This window comes from Podarcis muralis, chromosome 1, assembly GCF_964188315.1.
Source record: "Podarcis muralis chromosome 1, rPodMur119.hap1.1, whole genome shotgun sequence".
NCBI lineage: Eukaryota > Metazoa > Chordata > Lepidosauria > Squamata > Lacertidae > Podarcis > Podarcis muralis.
The window spans coordinates 62,196,524-62,216,472 of record NC_135655.1 but is presented as its reverse complement, the minus strand read 5'-3'; the positions used below and the strand labels follow the sequence as shown (position 1 = coordinate 62,216,472).

The 19,949-nt window shown below is 41.2% G+C and overlaps 1 protein-coding gene across 1 annotated transcript in view; it reads left to right on the top strand.

The window, feature by feature from the left end:
- LOC114583989 (uncharacterized) overlaps nucleotides 1–19,949 on the top strand; it is a 58,274-nt gene that overhangs the window by 25,427 nt on the left and 12,898 nt on the right. The gene's annotated exons all lie outside the window — the stretch shown is intronic.

The following is a 19,949-nucleotide window of genomic DNA, read 5'->3' as shown; positions in this document are numbered from 1 at the left end:
GGCCACCACCTTGCTGAAGCTAAGCACACACAGGTCTTTTTATTTTGCCAATATAGCTGGAAGAAAGATGTAAAAACACCACTAACTGACATTAACAATAACCGTACTCCATCAATCCTAACCAGCATATGGAATAATATGTGCAGTAGGTATTTCATCAAAGATCAGCAATTAGGAAAGGGCAGTGTGAGATCTTCAGACTACTGAGTAGTAGATGCTGAGTTCTTGTCCTTCCTTGCAGGATCTACATTTATTGTCTATCTGTTAGTTCCCACATCACAGGAAGATAATTTAAGAGTGTGCGAACAACTTCAAAAATATAAATGATTTCTCCAAAACATAGCTCACACAAACAATAATTTCTGACCAGAAAGCTGACACCACAGGACACACAGGACATGCCCACATCATGTGGCTCAAAGAGGTGTTTTTAGCATTACACTGCCAGCATCAACATAACCAGTTCCCTCTTTTAAAGGCACTGTGGAGTCCAAAATACCCAGAGCATCATTTTTTGTTGACTCAACCTTGATTTTAAATCTAAAAATGGTAAAGCAACTTCCCATGGACTGAGCTGAATGAAACATTCATTAAGTTCCTGAGCATCCAATTTACAACAATTCAACAAACATTTATAAACAGCTAATATGACTTCAGCTTTCTGCAAAGATTTAATTGTTTTCTCAAGCAATGTAGGGAATGTTGAGGCACACAAAGCTGACGATCCATAAATAGATGCTAAAAGGTATTGCAGTTGAAGAAGATACAGTGCTGGCACTCAGCACTAGTTGGTAAGTAGTATCTGGACCACAAAATGAAAAATGACAAAAATTCTCCATCTGATCCTCATGAATATATCCCACTATCAACCCACTTTTTCCACAATAAGGACTGTGTCTCTATTTTCATAGTTTTCTGCTTTGCACTCCACAATGGAAGAAAAGTGAGGTATACGTTTAAGAAAATACGTAAATAAAAAAATTATTTGCCCTATATGCAAGAAAGCACACAACACCAAAAATGAGAGTAAGGGAAGGAAAGAGCAACAGTGGTGGTGTAGTTTTAAGTGGTGTGTTATGATTGGGGAGACCCAGGTTCAAATCCCCACTTTGCCATGAGACTGTCAGCCATTGAGACCTTGAGCCATTCAGTATAATCTACCTCACAGGGTTGTTGTGAAAATAAAAAGTCAGTGGTGGAGAACCATTCCTTCTTAGGGAGGTCTATACATGAAATAAGTAAAATAAGGCAGTAACTATACATAGCTAGAAAGATCTTAATTTGTAGGTAGACTGTCATGAGAAAGTTTGGCACAAGTTGCTCAATCTAAACAGTTTGTGTTGCAGGGTTGGGAAGGTGCCATCTATATGCAACCAAATGGGTTTTAGGGGTTTAAGCTTAACCCCATTGGCTCTAGAACAACCCTAAATCATATACCCATTGATAAGTCCATGGATTTCAGTGGATCTACTCTTGAGTATGACCTAAAAGAATGCCACCCAATTATTTAATGCATGAACTTATTCTTAAGCACAAAACCAAAATGGGATGGTTTTAGAAAGACTTTAGTGGAAGGTAGTGCTACAACCAAGAAATACAAGGCACACATTGCAGATAGTTACATATCAACTTCTCCATGACCCAGTTCTCAAGGGGCATTAATAATGCTTTGCCAGTTTACATGGTCCAGAGTGGCACTGCAATTGCTGCCCAGTTGGTGCTGACATGTGACAAGGCTCTTTAATTGGTGGTTCCTGGGTTGTGGAATCCACAGTCAAATGCAGACCACCAGCCATGTATATTGGTCTCTAAAAGTTCAATGATGTTTTTGTTGTTTGCCTGGGACTGTGAAAAGAAGGTTTGCTAAGCACCTCGAAGGTTGATGAATCATAAGTTGTGCAACCTCCATAACCCATTCATTTCTAACTGATTCCTCACCCTTTGCTTGGACTTTCCAAGACTGGTTAGAATATCAAATGTAGGGAAACTCAATTAAGGACAAAGGTCAGTGACAAAGGAGCAAACAAAACCACATAGGAGTTACTCATAGAATTATAGAGTCTTAAGTAACCTCAAAGATAGTTCAGCCCAACCTCCTGCTGACACAGAAAACTCACTATGAAAATGGGTTATAGGAAACTGCATCTCTTCTACCAGGGCAAGGAACACTGGCAATACATCAATAGGAGGAGACTAGATGTGTGATGACAGGTAAACAGTGGAAGCGTTTAGGTGTCTATCAAATGGATGTTATGTGACATCAAGAACAAACTCATGGGTTAGGTGACTAGAGACTTAATTGCCAGACACACACACACACACACACACACACACACACACACTCTCTCTCTCTCTCTCTCTCTCTCTCTCTCACACACACACACACACGAAGAGATACCAATGACCGTCCCCAAAGAATTATAATTGAATTGTTACTATTCATTACCTACCAAAGCCAGCTAGTTTTTGTGTTGCCTTTTAAACTGAACTTGGACAAAGCAAGACATAGCTCTGTTCTCTTGAAAGCATGTGGAGCAAATCCTAATTCTGTTTCTGATAGCAGGCACGCTGTGGGGTTCCTTTGGCAGATGTGATGCAGAGTCCTGTTCTGTTAATAGCTGCATGGTGTGGAGATGTCTGGCTGTTGAGACATCACCCAACACCACCAAAGTGATTGCGTTCAGCACTACCAGAGTGACTGCAAGCTCAATGTGTGCTGTGATTTGAATATGTTTGGGAACTGCTAGGGCACTTCTCCTTTGACAAACAGAGCAATAGCAGAGGAGCGTGCACTTAGGAAAAGAACAGCTAAGTAGCTGGCATGCTAAGTCTGCAGTTTATACAGCAGTGTCTCAGTGTTTCTCTGTGCTCCCCATCTGTCATAGCCACCTGTTGTGTCTTGCATTCAGTTTAGATTAGGAACCTTTTCAAGACTCGGAGTGCCAAACATTTTTGCGCCAGTACGGTGGGACCCTGGATAAAGTGTCTAATCCCTATGGCAATAAAATTGCTAACTATTGCTACTACTGACTCCCATGAAGCTCTGCAGCTGCACAAATATAGACCATGGAATAATACAAAGGCCCAGTTCTTTAGCCTATTACATAAATTCATAGAACGGCACAGCAGACTCTAATAAGGAGTGGGTGGCTAAAAGTAGCTGTCATGGCATAACTGAAGGTTGTTTTTCTTTTTAGAATTCTTCATCTCCCTGATGGGGTTTCTTGGAAATAATAAGCACCTCAGAGCAAACACTCCCCTCCCCACATATAATTAATAGGTGTGCATGCAACAATATTTTTTTTTTGTAGGGGGGTGTTGCTTTATGGCTCAGATTTACAATGCAATTTCCACAGGGTTTAAAAGTAGCTGGCTTAAGTGTTTTGTGAATCACTTCCACTTCTGAGGGCATTCCCGGGAAGATCAAGTTTAAACCAGGCTCTGTTAAACCTTGACTGGCTTTGAAGAGAGCCCAATATAGATTTGCTTGCCAATGGAGACAGATGTTCATGGATGTTATTTGTACCGCTTGAGAACTTTGTGTGTGTGAAAATACTGCATATATATAAACAGAAATCTGCATATCTGATTTGGACGCTAAACACCAGCATGCAGCTGTTTGGGTATGCACAATTACATCATGCAAATGTACTTTTCTGGCACATACACAATGGAGTAGATAAGAACCAAATTTGCTCGGTTGGGGTTGGTTTGTCCCCTGTGTGACACCAGTGAAGTCGATGCCCAGCTTTTCTCCTAGGACATGATGTTGCTACTGAAGTCAGCGGAAGCTGCGTGTGCTCGTCTGCCAGGAAAAGTGACCTCATGCTTCCTTATATTTAAAACAGTTCTTCTTGACTGGAAAGATGAAAAGACTGTGTTGCTCTTCTGTCATTTGTTCATTTAGAGTCATGGTAGTTTGACAAAGACTCTCTTCAGAATAAACACTTCTGTTCCAGTGGCTGTGTTTGAATATATTTACTCTCCATAAGGTCCTAAAGGACTCACAGGCATTTAGGGCAATATTACTGTTACTATTATTACTATTACTATTATTATTATTATATTTATCAATTGCTCTTTTTTTTTAACAGAAAGGTGAACTCAAAGTGGCTTACAGAGAAACATTAAAGGTAAAGGTACCCCTGCCCACAGAGAAACATTAACACAGAGTAAAAACTTCCAAAATTGCTCACCAATAACACACATACACACACACACTCGAGAACAATTGGAGCCAAAGATTAACTTGAGACCTATCACCATTGGATCACCACAGCATTATGGGTGCCATTAGATAACATAATTAAATGCCATTTACTAAAGTAACAGAAACCTCAGATACAAGTCTTGTCAAACCATAACAATGTCTGGTTTGTTCACCTTGTAGCAGTTTCCCTTAAACTAAGGTGGGAGGGTTACATTTATGAATGTTTTTATATGAAGAACCAACCCCCCCCCCCCCATTATGATAAGGAAGAAGTCCAGGTCAAACCTTTCTATCGAGTTTTCAACAGGCAGGGAGATTTGATAGGAGATAGAATTTTAGTCACTCAGTCTCCCACTTGCAGTGATAAGTCCAGGGAAAGCTTTACCACTTGACTTTGAACATTGAGTGCCCTTCAACATCATTTCTCAGCCACCAACTCTTGTGTTCCTATGACTTCAGTGGCCAGCACTGGAGCACATCATTGGTGAGATGATCATGGAGGATATTTGTCGGGCATTCCTAGATCTATGTTTGTGTGTTTTCGATTAGCATATTTTTCTCTGTACATGCCAGCTACTGTAATGTTTGATGTCATTTGTTTGATGTCGTGTTGGTGTTGTGGAGGGTGGTGGTGTGGTGGGATGTATTGAGGCTTGGTGTTTAAAAGAATAAACGGACTCTAGAGTTTAATGTCTCCAGTTTCTAATGCAGGCTAATAGCCTAAACAGTTTCATCCTTCTTGCTTTATCTTTCTAGCCCCAGTGGCAGATGGTCTTGCTCGCTGCTGTTCAGGAGAATACTCAAGGCTTGGATAATAGAATGGATCAATCAGAAATACTATGATTTTCCCTGTTAAGATTTATTAACTATCAGGGACAGTGTGTCCCCTTTTCACTGCTTGAGGCAAAACGAGAAGTGCCACCAAACATCCCACTTCTGCTGGCATCTCTGGCACCTTTGGCAAAATCTTTTGCTTTACCCCACTTTGTGGGTGGGGCAGCCTTGTTTGCTATGGATAGACACAGTGAAACTGACACCCTCATAGAAACCATTTAAATTGTGTGGAATCATTAAACACAAGGCAAAACATAGAGCTTGACTCACTGTCAGATGGTCCAATTCACTCTGGAAAGATGAGTTAACTTAGGGAGCAATTCAAACGCAAGATCCGCTGGGATGAGTGGAGTTTGGAGTAGGTGGGCCTCTGGCTGAAAGGGGGTTAACCCCCTCTTCCAGGCTCACCCAGAGATATGCCAGGGCTTAGTCCTGAAAAAGGGGTGTTTGAGGGGAATGGTAGGGGTAGGGTTGAGGGTGGGACAGGGCAGGGTAAGAATGACCCCTATTCCTATGTTTGACTTGTTCATGTCACCTAGCAACTTAACAGAATTTACACTGGCAGAAAGGGTGGTGTAAGTCAATCTCTATTTTAAAGGCTTTTCCCTCTTCTGCTAGGCTTGGGCTGGCTTAGTCAGCAGTAGCCTCTCTCCTGAATGGAATGTAGAATGGGGTAAATTGCACTTGCATAATTTACCATAATGCTGGCTTCCTATAGTTTGGATTGCTCTAACCGCCAGCTCCTATTTCCCTGTGATTTCTGAATTTCCTCAACATCGAAATAGGCCTGGGAGTTCCTATGTTAGTCTGAGCTATCAAAACTAGTGTTTTTCTGACATGTGAAATTACAGGTTGGCTACATGCCACCAACTGTGTCTGCTCCTGGACTCATCCTTTAGACTTCCATGGGATCTTTGTGGGAGATTAACTGCTCTGGAGTTAAGTGCTTTGTGTGTGAATCATGTCCTAAGATTGAATCAGCCTATATACCATGGATATACAGACTTTTAGTAATGCTTGATTTGTTCCACATGCTTACCCACCCTGCAGCAAAGTATGCTTTCCTAATGCAGCAACATTTGTAAATCTCACGGTGCCAAGACACAATGGTACAATCTGGAATGGAATCAGTTTATAAGTGTAAAACAAAGTGCTCCACAAATCAGCTAAGTAGGGGTTCTTGGGCAAGACTTCTGGTCTCTAGTGAGAAAGTTTGAAAAGTCAGCATGGTCATGAAATCCTTGAGTGCTTCCCTTAAATTTCTAGCTCTGTCTTTAATAGACCGAAAAGTCGGTTTTAGTATATCTGCCCAAATGGGTTCATTCCGCCATTTCATTCTTGTGTGTTTTTACAACAAATTACTTTAAAATGGTATGCATTTTGCAACTGAACAACATAACCACCAAACATATGGTTTCAATGGAAAAATACTAATAGTTCTATAAAGAAAAATGACTCCCCTACTTTAAAAAATATGATAATCAAATTCAACATAGTGGAAGGTCAACAAAAGCAGGCAAAGAGATTGTACCTATGGCCAGCACTATATTTATTTTCTCAACACAGTTGATCATTCCACAGCTTTTTAATGACTATATCCAACAGTGATTTCATTCAGCACCATCAGCACTGTGTTATTCTTCTCTTCTCAAGCTTGAGTGGAATATAATGGAGAATTAAGATTTCCTGGTACAATTGACTATTTTTACAAGCTTGCACTGGGAGTTAATGCATTATATGAATTGCTTCTGTATTTGTAGACTGAAAGTTTCCATGCTGATTAGTAGCCATTTGCACCCTCTGCATCCCACATCAGAAAACAGAACTAGCGGCATTTGATGGAACAGAAAGTTAAGTCTTAAGGCATTACAGCACTTTTTATGGATTTGGCAACTTTTTTGCTATTGCAGACTTAACTGAGCTACTGTTTTGGAACACCAAACAAGAATATATTTTACAGTGAAATATCATGGGCCCTTTTCTTTGCTTAGCAAACCAAATCTGACTTCTAATAATGAAGCATGGGCCAGGTTAACTAATATATGGTTCAATGGAGGGAAAGATTCCTTTATGATGACAATAGGAAACTAGAGGATTTATATACAGTATCTGTTAATAATTCTGTAACTAACAGCATGCTACAAAGAATACATTTAAGTACTTTGAAACAATTTATACAGCTTTTAACCTTCTGAACTAGGTCTTGTAAGGACTTAGGTTTATAGCAGGGATGACTAACCTTCCAGATGTTCCTTCATTACAACTTCCACATACCTGACCAGTGGCTGTGCTGTTTGGGGCTGATGGTAGCAGGAGTCCAACAACATCTGGAGAGCCATAGGCAAGGTAAAGGTAAAGGTAAAGGTAAAGGGACCCCTGATCATTAGGTCCAGTCGTGACTGACTCTGGGGTTGTGGCACTCATCTCACTTTATTGGCTGAGGGAGCCGGCGTACAGCTTCTGGGTCATGTGGCCAGCATGACCAAGCCACTTCTGGCAAACCAGAGCAGCACACAGAAACACTGTTTACCTTCCCACTGGAGCAGTACCTATTTATCTACTTGCACTTTGACGTGCTTTCGAACTGCTAGGTTGGCAGGAGCAGGGACCGAGCAATAGGAGCTCACCCCGTCATGGGGATTCGAACCGCCAACCTTCTGATCGGCAAGACCTAGGCCCAGTGGTTTAACACACAGCGCTCCCAAGTTATTGGATCCCATTATCAAGAATTTGTCTCAGAGACTCCCATCCAGCAACCAAATCCCAAGACCATCCATCATCACCCAGTACTGCCAACTGGGCATTAGAGTCATAGCCTGTTTACCATACTCTGATGTGACATTTCATCAATATCTAGTGTGAGTCACTTGGTCTGCTTTTTCTCCTGGGATTGCTTCATTTCATCTCCACCATCCTGCATGGTTAGTAACCTGCCATGTCTGTCATTTCCATCCATTTCCCTCCTCTAGACATGACTGAGTCGCTGACTCAGTCCTCCTTCTGCCTTTCATGTTGCTCTGGTCCTGCTATTGTGTGGAGCAACAAATTGCAGTCTCTTGCTCTCTTTCTCACCTAGCACCTGTCTCTCTGAAGCAGATGCCAAGCTATTCAGAATCCAAAAAATTGGTACCACATTACCATGTGAACAGCAGGAGTAACGTTTTCCAAAATAATAATTTGATGCACGTAGCATTCCCCCTCCCTCTCTCTCATCTGTGACTCATGTGAGAAACATTTCTTATGAATCATCTGGAGATCAGTCCTGGTTTTGGCACTTGGATATCCTACACTCATTGCTCCACACGTTTCGCAGACTGTTGGCTATGTGCTTATCATGGACGGGCTATTGTAAGGTGAAGGGATACCTCAACATTTCACATTGCGTTCAGTCAAAAGTGTACATTGGCACAAAGTGCTTTGAACCACCCTGGAATCTATGGATGAAGGGTGGTATACAGATTTAATAGAATAAATAAAAAGTGAGGAAAGAACAGGTTACTTTGTACCCCTGTATCTCTTAAAGGTAAAGGTAAAGGGACCTCTGACCATTAGGTCCAGTCGTGACCGACTCTGGGGTTGCGGTGCTCATCTCGCTTTATTGGCCGAGGGAGCCGGCCTACAGCTTCTGGGTCATGTGGCCAGCATGAGTAAGCCGCTTCTGGCGAACCCGAGCAGCACACGGAAATGCCGTTTACCTTCCCACCGGAGCGGTACCTATTGATCTACTTGCACTTTGACGTGCTTTCAAACTGCTAGGTTAGCAGGAGCAGGGACCGAGCAACGGGAGCTCACCCCGTCGAGGGGATTCGAACCACCAAGCTTCTGATCGGCAAGTCCTAGGCTCTATGGTTTAACCCACAGCACCACCCGTGTCTCTTGGCCAGTGTTAATTGCTACAGTTATGTATAACACAGGAAGCTGTCTTATGAGGATTGGTCTATCTAGTTCATTATTGTCTACACGACTGGCAGCATATCCTCGGGGTTTATGGCAAGTTTTCTCTCAATTCTACTTGGAGGTGCTAGGGATGTCTGCATATCAAACATGTGCTACCACTTATCAACGTCTCTTCCTCATAATTCAGCTTCTTATTTAGAGAAGGGATTTTAAGCACATCAGTCCAATCAAAGGTCTACTATGTCGATCGATCAATCAATCAATCAATCAGGGAGCCACTGTTAGCATGTTGGACTGAGACCTGGGAAACCAGGGTTGGAATCCTCACTCAGTCACAAAGCTCACTGTGTGACCTTGGGCCTTACCTACCTCACAGAGTTGCTGTGAGTGTAAAATTGGGAAAAATATAACTATGTACACCACCTTAAGTTCCCTGGAAGAAAGGTGGGCTATAAATGTAAGAAAATACTAATAACAATAATAATAATAGGTGGATGAATAATAATTTCTTCCCGTATGTATGAAATGATGCAAATTATTTCTTATTCTTTTATTACTCATCATAAGCCATTAACATGTTCTTTTAAAAATCAATGAAACCAGCATGATGAACTTACGGAAAGTGTCTTGAAAGACTTTTTGTACTACTTGATCTGGCCTGATAAGAACACTGTTAAATCAAATCTAATTTTAGGACAGAACTATAAACAATATGCTCTACTTCTGGCCTGAGGTTTTCCTACAGACTCAGAATCTCATAGTTATCCATTTTTTAAAATGGAAAACATCTGGGCTATAAGTGATTGCAGGTGAAAAACACACAGATGGCTAACACATACCGAGACAAGGAAGCAACCCCCTTCAGGGATCATAACTTTATCTTAGTTAACTTCATTGCTTAATCAACTGCCAATTCTCTTCGCCCCTCCTCACCTTGGACAAATGTTATAAGTGGACTACAGTGGAAGATAAATGTGAAGGATGAGATATACAGTACCCAAATGCAATGCTGTCTGGGGATTCCCAGTTCTCCCCTTAAAAAACCATTTTAGTAAATAAATGTTTTACTACTTTATCTAGCTTTTTAAAAAATGCAATGTGTTTTACAGTCTTTATTTTTATTTTTTTGGTTTATTTATTCACCACTACCCTGGGTGATTTAAATAAGATAAGTCAAAACATAAAACTACTAAAATATCTTTTAAAATTTAGGTGGTTTTAAAAATGTATTTTATATTAAATTTTGTAAGGTGCCTTGGGAGGGCAAGACTCTAAGGTGGAATGTACACACATATAAAAAATGCTGTGGAATTATTATAAAAAAAAACACATTTTGAAAAATACATTGAATTTTGCATAGCTCAGTGTCACCATCTAGTGTTACATTTGTATATTGCACTTTACAACCCATTTGAAACGTTTTATTTGCAGCTGTATAGCTGAGTTCTAATAGGTCACACACACACACACACACACACACACACACACACATATAACAAGTAAATAAATAAATATGCTTGCCTTCACAACAATTCTACGAGGTTGATCAACATGATTCCCATTTTACAGACACACCAACTTTCTAGTCATGTGAATTTTGACTACGTTTGTATCAGAGACACACCTGCTGGATCATGTCTCCATCCAGCTGCGCATTTTACCTGCCTCACACCTGACATCATTTATATCAGGTGTGGGATAGGTGGGTCGTGCTCAGCCAAAATGGGCTCATGGGCCTAATCGGGAGGCCTGGGGCAGGGTCTAATGAGGCTCTCGGGTTGGAGGTTCCCTATCCTGGGGATAGATCATTATGTGACTTTTGGGTTAGCAAAAAAGTGGGAAGAGAGATACTTAACAGCAAAAAGGCCCCGTATGTGATATATATGATACCACTTTAAATAGTTACAGTTCTCCCCACAGAATCCTGGGAAGTGTACTTGTAAAGGGTCCCGAGAGTTGTTAGGAAACCCCTATTCCCATCACAGAGCTATAATTCTCAGGGTGGTTTAACAGGCGATCCCTCTTCCCATGGGACTGTGGGAATTGTAGCCCTGCAATGGGAATAAGGGTCTCCTGACAAAACTCAGTGTGCTTAACAAATGACACTTCCCAAGATTCTTTTGGGGAGGATGTCATGGCTATTTAAAGTGGTATCATAGTGCTTAAAATGTACATTGTGGATGGGGCCAAAATACAAATCTCCACACGTATGTTTCCTATGAAGTGTGGGAGGTATTAAGGACCTATTGCCAGAATCCATATACAGTGGTACCTTAGGTTAAGTACTTAATTCATTCTGGAGGTCCGTACTTAACCTGAAACTGTTCTTAACCTGAAGCACCACTTTAGCTAATGGGGCCTCCTGCTGCTGCTGCGCCGCTGGAGCATGATTTCTGTTCTTATCCTGAAGCAAAGCTCTTAACCTGAAGCACTATTTCTGGGTTAGCGGAGTCTGTAACCTGAAGCGTATGTAACCTGAGGTACCACTGTACTGTACCTCAGATAGCTGATATAGTATACTCCTGAGAAGGCCTTTTGTTTTAGCATGTAATAATTCATCATATTGGGTGGTCCAGCCAGCGTGGTGTAGTGGTTAAGAGCAGTGTACTCGTAATCTGGGGAACCGGGTTCGCGTCTCCGCTCCTCCACATGCAGCTGCTGGGTGACCTTGGGCTAGTCACACTTCTCTGAAGTCTCTCAGCCCCACTCACCTCACAGAGTGTTTGTTGTGGGAGAGGAAGGGAAAGGAGATTGTTAGCCGCTTTGAGACTCCTTAGGGTAGTGATAAAGCGGGATATCAAATCCAAACTCTTCTTCCTCTTCTTCCTCCCTCTGTGTTATTTGTTTCCTCTTCAGTTCATTCATGATCATGATTCCTCAAGTACCAGCAGCATACCAAAGAACTACTCAGCATAAAATGTGCTGCATTGGTACAGTCAAGGCTTGACCAGAAAACAGACAGCACACCTGCTCAAAGGTTAGGTGGATATGAGCATTTGTTGCCTTATTTTTTGACTCTTTTAATAAGAGACACCAGCATGCAGTTTTACACCCGGTTACACATACTTAAGTTCGCCAAGTTCAACAGAACCGAATGCATTAACTGGATACAGTGTCACAACTTTTGCATCTCTCAAGAAGGATCTGCAAATTCTTAAGAATTGCCATTTGCCAATCATCTACGGATCCCAGCAACAGGAAGGGAAGTGTTCATAAACGGGGGGGGGGGGGGGGGGGAGAGACAGATCTCTTGCTTGCTTCCTGTTGGTTTTCTCACAAATGATGGATGGAATGTATTTCCAGGCAAACTAGTAACAATTTTTGTGGTATAGCAACTTTGGCAAATAATTGCAATATTGTTCAAATAAATAAAAACCAAGTGTGGGCTGTGCAGCAGAGAATCGGATTTTTTAAAACCTTAATAACTTCTGATATTGCTCATAAATTATGAACACAATCCAGCCAAAGCTAAGCATCTTTAAATCCTACTGATTTGAAGTTAAAACATGTGCTTCGATCCAGTGAAATCAATGGGACTTTGAAGCTGGGACTTTGAAGCTGACCATGCCCTGTGCTTTTTAAAAAGCTGATTTGTCTATAACATCCCGGCTTGCTTTCCATGCAATGAATCTGTGATGTTCTCATGAAAGCTTTATTGGATCCCAAGGCACATCTGGATGCTGCAGAACTGGAGCTGGAGAGATCTAGCACAGTACCTAACTGATCCGTTAATTTGTTGTCCGCTATTTGAGCCCGCAATAAAAAAATGAAAAGGCTTATTCTGAGGCTTTGTCAGAGGCCCTGGAAAGAATACTGACTTTAAATAGAAATGTTCATCTGATTGCTGCTATCTTGGGACCAGAGGGATATACTCATCCTGTAGGCTATATATTTTGTAGCAAATAAGCTCTATTCAGCACAAATTACAAGGGAAAGAATGAGGGGGGAAGTTTGGCAACACAGAGTGTTTTGCAGATAAGGTCGGCAGTTCAAATCTGTGTGATGGGGTGGGCTACCGTTGCTCTGTCCCAGCTTCTGCCAACCTAGCAGTTCGAAAGCACACCAGTGCAAGTAGATAAATAGGTACCGCTGTGGCGGGAAGGTAAATGGAGTTTCCGTACGCTATTGTTTCTGTCACGGTGTTCCGTTGTGCCAGAAGCGGTTTACTCATGCTGGCCACATGACCCGGAAAGCTGACTGTGGACAAACACTGGCTCCCTTGGCCTGAAAGCGAGATGAGCACCACAACCCCATCCAAGGGACTTAATCATCCAAGGGTCCTTTACCTTTACCTTTTACCCTATGCAGACAAGCACATCTCAGTTCTTAGTGGACTGTTTCCCTGAAGTCCAGAATCATTATAATTATGTTGTTATGTTCAAATTTAACAAAGATAACAAATAAATTTAAAAAATAATAATGAAAAAGAAATAATAAATGAATAGCAATATATGAAAACTGATTCAGAATCTACAGGGAATGTTTCTGCAGATTTGAAATTGGGATTGATGAGCAAAAAATAATGTTTCAGGTATATTGGACTCTACAACATTTGAATAGGAAAGCACTCTCCAGTACATATACCGTATTTTTCGCTCTATAACACGCACCCGACCATAACACGCACGTAGTTTTTAGAGGAGGAAAATCCGTAGGCATGCCACCCGTAGGCATTTCCTCCATAACACGCACAGACATTTCCCCTTACTTTCTAAGAGGAAAAAAGTGAGTGTTATGGTGCAAAAAATATGGTAGATTTTGAAAGTGTAATGCTGAAAATGCCTCCTTGAGGCATCAAGATTGGGCTTGTCCAATGATGTGTTGTTTTTGGTTTGAAGTAGTCATCTGTATCAATTTTGTATTGGTGAAATCCTTGATACTTGCAGATGCTCATGTACTTTTCCATTATAGTTATATAGCAGGACAACAGAGCTGGATTTTGTAAGCCCTTATGGTCACTATGAGATTTGTACTTTGAGCCTCTGTTGCCATCTATTTGTCATTTTAGGTTATCTGTGATTGTGAGTGTTTCATGGCGTGCGGTTTTTGAAAATGGTTGTTGCAGCTTGCACAGATGATACACACATGTGTGCATTTCCAGTAGCGTTTCTTTGTTTATATTTATTTATTTGAAATTGATTAATGCAAAAATCTTTATTGAGCCATCCAAACCACATTTAAGATGGGGGCAGTCAAGGTGTTGTTGGACTACAACTCTCATCATCCCTGACCATTGGTCATGCTGGCTGGGTCTGAAGGGCATCACATTGGCAACCCCCTGATATCAGATCTCTCTCAGTCACCCAATGAATACGACACATATTATTAAAACGTTAGACCAAGAATAAACTCAAGGGACATTTAAAGATGCTCCAACACAGCTAAGGCTTAGGCAGTCAGGAAATCCTTCCTAATGTTTCACATCCTGCTCCCCCCCTCCCCCGTTGACGCTGTTTCACGCCACTTCAGTACGCTTTATGGAAGTGAGAATTATAAATCAATAAACTTTTATTGGAGCCACAGAAAACAAATTTGCTCCATCATTTATGTAACACCCCTTCAATACATAAACAACACTTGGAACAGAACTGTAAATGATATCCATTTAAGGTATTTATTTGTTGCAACCAACCTAGAGAACTTGTAGAGAAGGACGGAATGTAAGTTATAGAATAATTAGAGCAAATGACTGTTGTTACAGAAGTGAGCCGAAATTTCTTAGACTTAATTTTTTTCCCCCTCATTCCTCTCGAAAAAGAAGACAGTTTTGCAGGATTTCATCCACTGTGTGTGTGTAGACCACAATCCCCCACTCACAATGCCTTAACTCCAGATAAGAAACATTGTGGAGAATGGGAAAGTGTGGCCATGCTGCTAAGGCACTTTTTCTGCTTGGGAGGAAGGGAAGAAGCTGTGGGATGTATCCCGTTAAGCAGTTCCACTAGTGCAAAAACGTCCTCTGTCTCCCCTCTTTCTAATGCCTTTTGCATGCCCTTGAAATACGTCCTGCAGCAGCTTTAGGGGCAGGGGTGCCAACTTGAATAAAATATTGGAGGGCAGGTAAGCCCCGCCCTGCATAATTGATCACATGATGTGGTGCATGCACACCATTTGAATGACAATTTGTTTGCCCACAACTAGAATGGAAAATTTCAAAATGCCATTTATGCACAGTTCTAGTTATGATACATCTTCAGGGAAGTGGATAGCAGCTTTGAAGAGGAAACTCTTTGACTGAAGACATTTTCTTGGGCTACTTTGAAACCCAAATGAGATTAAAGAAGAGAGACACTCTCAGCAGTGACATCATCGTTAAATATGCAACCAACACATATTGCTTTGGCTCCGAGCCTCGCTATCTCCTTATGCTTTAAAAGCACAATGCATTCTCTCTTTCCAAAACATCTGCAGCTAAGACAATGGCCAGGCTGCTTTTGATGCACAGTTATTGCCTTAATAACTTCTAAGCAAATGTGAAGCATTAAGCTCAGGATGAAGGAATGTAGTCTTTTGGTGCACAAGACAACACACTGAGCACAGCAAAGTTATTAACAGCATCCCTTGAGACAATAATGAAGTGTACAAAAAGCAATTATCTGTTTGAAATAGCAGTAGTGGGGATTAGGACCTTTGCTTGCGTTTACGAGAGCTCAGCTTCTGCATTTGTTTTCCGGCCAGGACTTAACCCTGGAACAAATAATGTAAGAAAACATTCAAAGCGCGCTTAGTAACTGTGGCGTACATTCCTCTAGTAACTGCGTAACTAGAGATTGTCCGCACAGGCTGGAGGCATTTTAGACAAACCAAAGAGTTCCCAGGCCAGTGTACAGAGGGCTGGGAAGCTCCCCTTTCCATTTCAGTAGTGGGACTTCCATGTGCAATTTCCTCTGATTTGTCTAAACCTCTTTTAAAGCCATCTAGGTTGTGGCTGTCAACTAACATGCAGTAGCAGGTCTGCCACTCATTGTGTGACAGACTTCATTTTGTCTGTCCCGAATCTCTCATCTTTATTGTATGACCCTGAGTTTTCAGGGAGAAAACTCTTTTCTATCTGCAATCTAGACATTTTTTTATAAGCCCAATGTTAGGAGTCCATCTTGTGGCCATTACTCCTGTGAATCCTATGAGACTGAAGGAACAGATCATCCGCACTAATTGCTTCTCAGCATTTCTACCCTCCAGCACGTTTTCTTTTGCAGTCCAGCCTTTACTCAGGAAAGAGGGGTGGAACTGCATCACAAAGTTTAGCTGTTTTATTGGTAATATGCTGAGTCTGCTTTTTAAAAATGATGCCATGTTTTTCCAAATGGTCCGAGGAAAGGAAAAAGAATCCCACTTTGTGCAAAATACAGTGCTGTAAAATTGAACATATGGGGCACATGTGTTGTGCTTGAGTGGAGCCTACCTGCTTTTCAAGTGCTTATTTTATATTTCTCACAAACAACAGCAGGCCAGTTTATCTGATGCCATCAAAGGGGGGGGGGGGGAGAGAAGATTCCTGGCTTTATTGTGTTTGGTATTATTTACAGCATCTGTCAAAATATGCATGGAGGTTGTGCATCTGTTCATTCACCAAATCTGCTCTGTGAAACATTGGGCCTGATTGCGCTGACTCAGTTGATTTATGGTTTTTTGTTTTCGTGGTTACTAATGATGGAGGGAGAATACCATGACTGTTTATGTGATCTCGCATCCAATAATAATCCATGAGTGGATGAAACAACAAAGACCGTAATCTTTTTTGAGAAAATGAAAATTGCATACTTCAGCAGAAATTGGAAATGTTTAAAAGTTTGGCTCCTAAACTATATTAAGGATACCATCAAATGGAGATCTGTTTTTGCTCGAGATGCCCATTTTTGCATCATAATCAATTACCTGGAGAGTTATCACCCTCTAGCATTAATCCATTCTGGTAGAGGTTTGTGCTGTACAGTGGTGCCCCGCAAGACAAATGCCTCGCAAGACGAAAAACTCGCTAGACGAAAGGGTTTTCCGTTTTTTGAGTCGTTCCGCAAGACGAATTTCCCTATGGGCTTGCTTCGCAAGACGAAACGTCTTGCGAGTTCTTGCGAGTTTGTTTCCTTTTTCTTAAAGCCGCTAAGCCGTTAATAGCCGCTAAGCCGCTAAGCCGTTAATAGCCGCTAAGCCGCTAATAGCCGTGCTTCGCAAGACGAAAAAACCGCAAGACGAAGAGACTCGCGGAACGGATTAATTTCGTCTTGCGAGGCACCACTGTATTCTCTATAAGACTGGAGAGACCCATATAATGGACTTAAAAGCTGCTTCTAGCATTGTCTCTGACCATGCTTTAATATGGTCCTGTATTTCAGGAATCTATGGGCTGAATTCAGCCCAAATGTCAACATTTTTATGTCCTGTTGATTTCATTATGAGAGCTAGGCATCTGTTTAAAACTCCCATACTAAAGTCAGTAGGACCTTAGAATGTTTGCGTGGCAGTGAACACCTGAATACAGCTTGAGCCTTTAAACCTTTGGATAATGGCAAATTATGAATTGTGAGGGATTTTAATGAATCACATCGATTTCTGCTTCCTTTCTGGGTGACTAGTATATCTAAAGGCAAAGTAGGACAGATAGGCACAGCTGGCTTTATTTATTCCATAGCAACACACAGTCAATGTTTTGGAAAGTACTATATTTACTATTTAGATGGTTTGGACATACTGATGATAGCAACCAGCAACTCACAATCTGTGTAGCCCACCACTTAATACAGTTGTCTTCCAGACAGAATCCTCCTCTGAGGTAAAAAAAAGCTTCCAACAAAATACCGTATTTTTTGCTCTATAAGACTCACTTTTTCCCTCCTAAAAAATAAGGGGAAATGTGTGTGCGTCTTATGGCACGAATGCAGGCTGCGCAGCTATCCCAGAAGCCAGAACAGCAAGAGGGATTGCTGCTTTCACTGCGCAGCGATTCCTCTTGCTGTTCTTGCTTCTGAGATTCAGAATATTTTTTTTCTTGTTTTCCTCCTCCAAAAACTAGGTGCGTCTTGTGGTCTGGTGCGTCTTATAGAGCGAAAAATACGGTAATTATGCACATGTTTTCACAGAAGCTGTCTCAAATGTATTATTAATTCATTGTGATTCACCTAAACTCATAGCATATTAATATCACTGGGACCTTATGGTGATGGGCAGGCAAGAAATTAAATAAATGACTGATAAGATTAACACTGAATTCAAACACTGAATGACTTTTGCCCGTGTGGCAAGTGATCAGCAGTTTCCACAATGCTATCTCGAATCTATGGAAATGAAAGAACTGTAATACATGGAGAATATCAGGCATGGAGAGTGGTGTGGAGAAGACCCTTAAGCAGCTTCGGTGACAAAAAAAATATGTTGTACCTCCAGCTCCCAAAGAACCATTCAAACCAGGCCTTAGTGATCAGAAAAGCTGCTGGAAGAAATATACTGTGATTTGGAACTGATGATGGATTCGGAGGCAATCCTTAGTTAAGCCATTGGAGGGCGGCAGGGATAGACCATAGCTATGCATGGAGATGGGCACCCACTAAGAAAATAATCATTTTGGCTGCTTACCAGGCCATTGCATGTGTGTGTTCTGCTTTGGTAAATTCTACAAACTTTCTACAGTTTATATATGGAAATTTTGGATTTTCCTAACACCCTGCCTATAAATTTGGAAAAAAGGAAGTCTTTACACCGACTTCTATGGAAAGTATTTTATAGACGTGGTCACTGTTATATTGGCTATGAATGTGGATATCTCATGCCCCAATCTTGAAATGTTAGCCTTGGCAAAATTCCCATTTACTTTAAACCACGTTACTGCTATTACAATGGAAGCTTCAAAAAGAGATTGTCTGAAGAGGCCGTTGTAAACTTTACTGCATGCAAATTACTCTCTCTGGGTGGTTTCTACCTACACTTAAATAAGGCATTGGAGTTTCTGTCAGTTTTAAATGGCACATCAACTAGCCCCACAGATAGAAAATAAGGCAGACCTGGAATGAAGTTCCCTATTACTGAATTAGACCATGGGCATATCTAGCTCAGCTCTGTTGACATTGCCTGGCACTGACTCTCTGGGGTTTCAGGCAGAAAGAAAATAAATTTCCCTACATGGAAATACCCAGGATTGAATCTCGGACCTTATGCATGCAAAACTTGTAATCTACCATGTAATCTACACACCTTTTCCCTATGTGTGACCTGGGTTCAAGTTCCAGTTTAGGATAGTGCAGACAGGATTATTAAGTTGCCTCATACATTTCAGGCTCATTTTGCCATCTGTAAAATGGGAACAATCACAGAATTATTGTTAAAGAGGAATATTCCTGGATCCTGACCTGTCAATCTAGATTGCCCCCCCCCTTCTGTTTACTATGAATAGACCAGTCATGTACTCACTAATAGCATCTCACCTAGTTCAAGCCCTTAGTTTCTGGTTCAAGTGCTGGGACCCTTAAACAATAAAAAGACGGTAACACACTCTGCTTTATAAACATTATGTAGACGTAGAGTAACTGCAGGCTCCTAATGTAGGACTTCTGTTTGGTGACCCTGCCCCTCCTCTTACTCTTTCTGAATAAAACATACTAAGGCTGTGTTTACAGTCTTGAGAACTGTAGTTTGTTAAGGGTACTGAGAATCGTAGCTTGGGAGGGGGATAAACTAGGGTTGGGAGGGAAATGTGTTTTAAGAGAATGATATGTATGCAGCCTGTGTCAGTATGATGGTAAAATGAATAACTGGGCGTGAGGAGTAGTCCCATGAAGTCTGCTGAGAACTCCTAGGAAGGATGCTAATATGATAAATAAAATAAGCCAATACATTGCTTATCCTTCTTTTTCTTTATCAAGGCACCCTATTATAGCTGAAGACTTTACAAAACCTTCCCCATATTTTATTTTACTTTCTGAGCAAAACACTCTCAGCCTTTCCCCCTCCTATTATCTGCCCCCTAGGCTCATTATCCCATTTTTAAACCTGTTTTCATGTTCATTTTTAATTTATT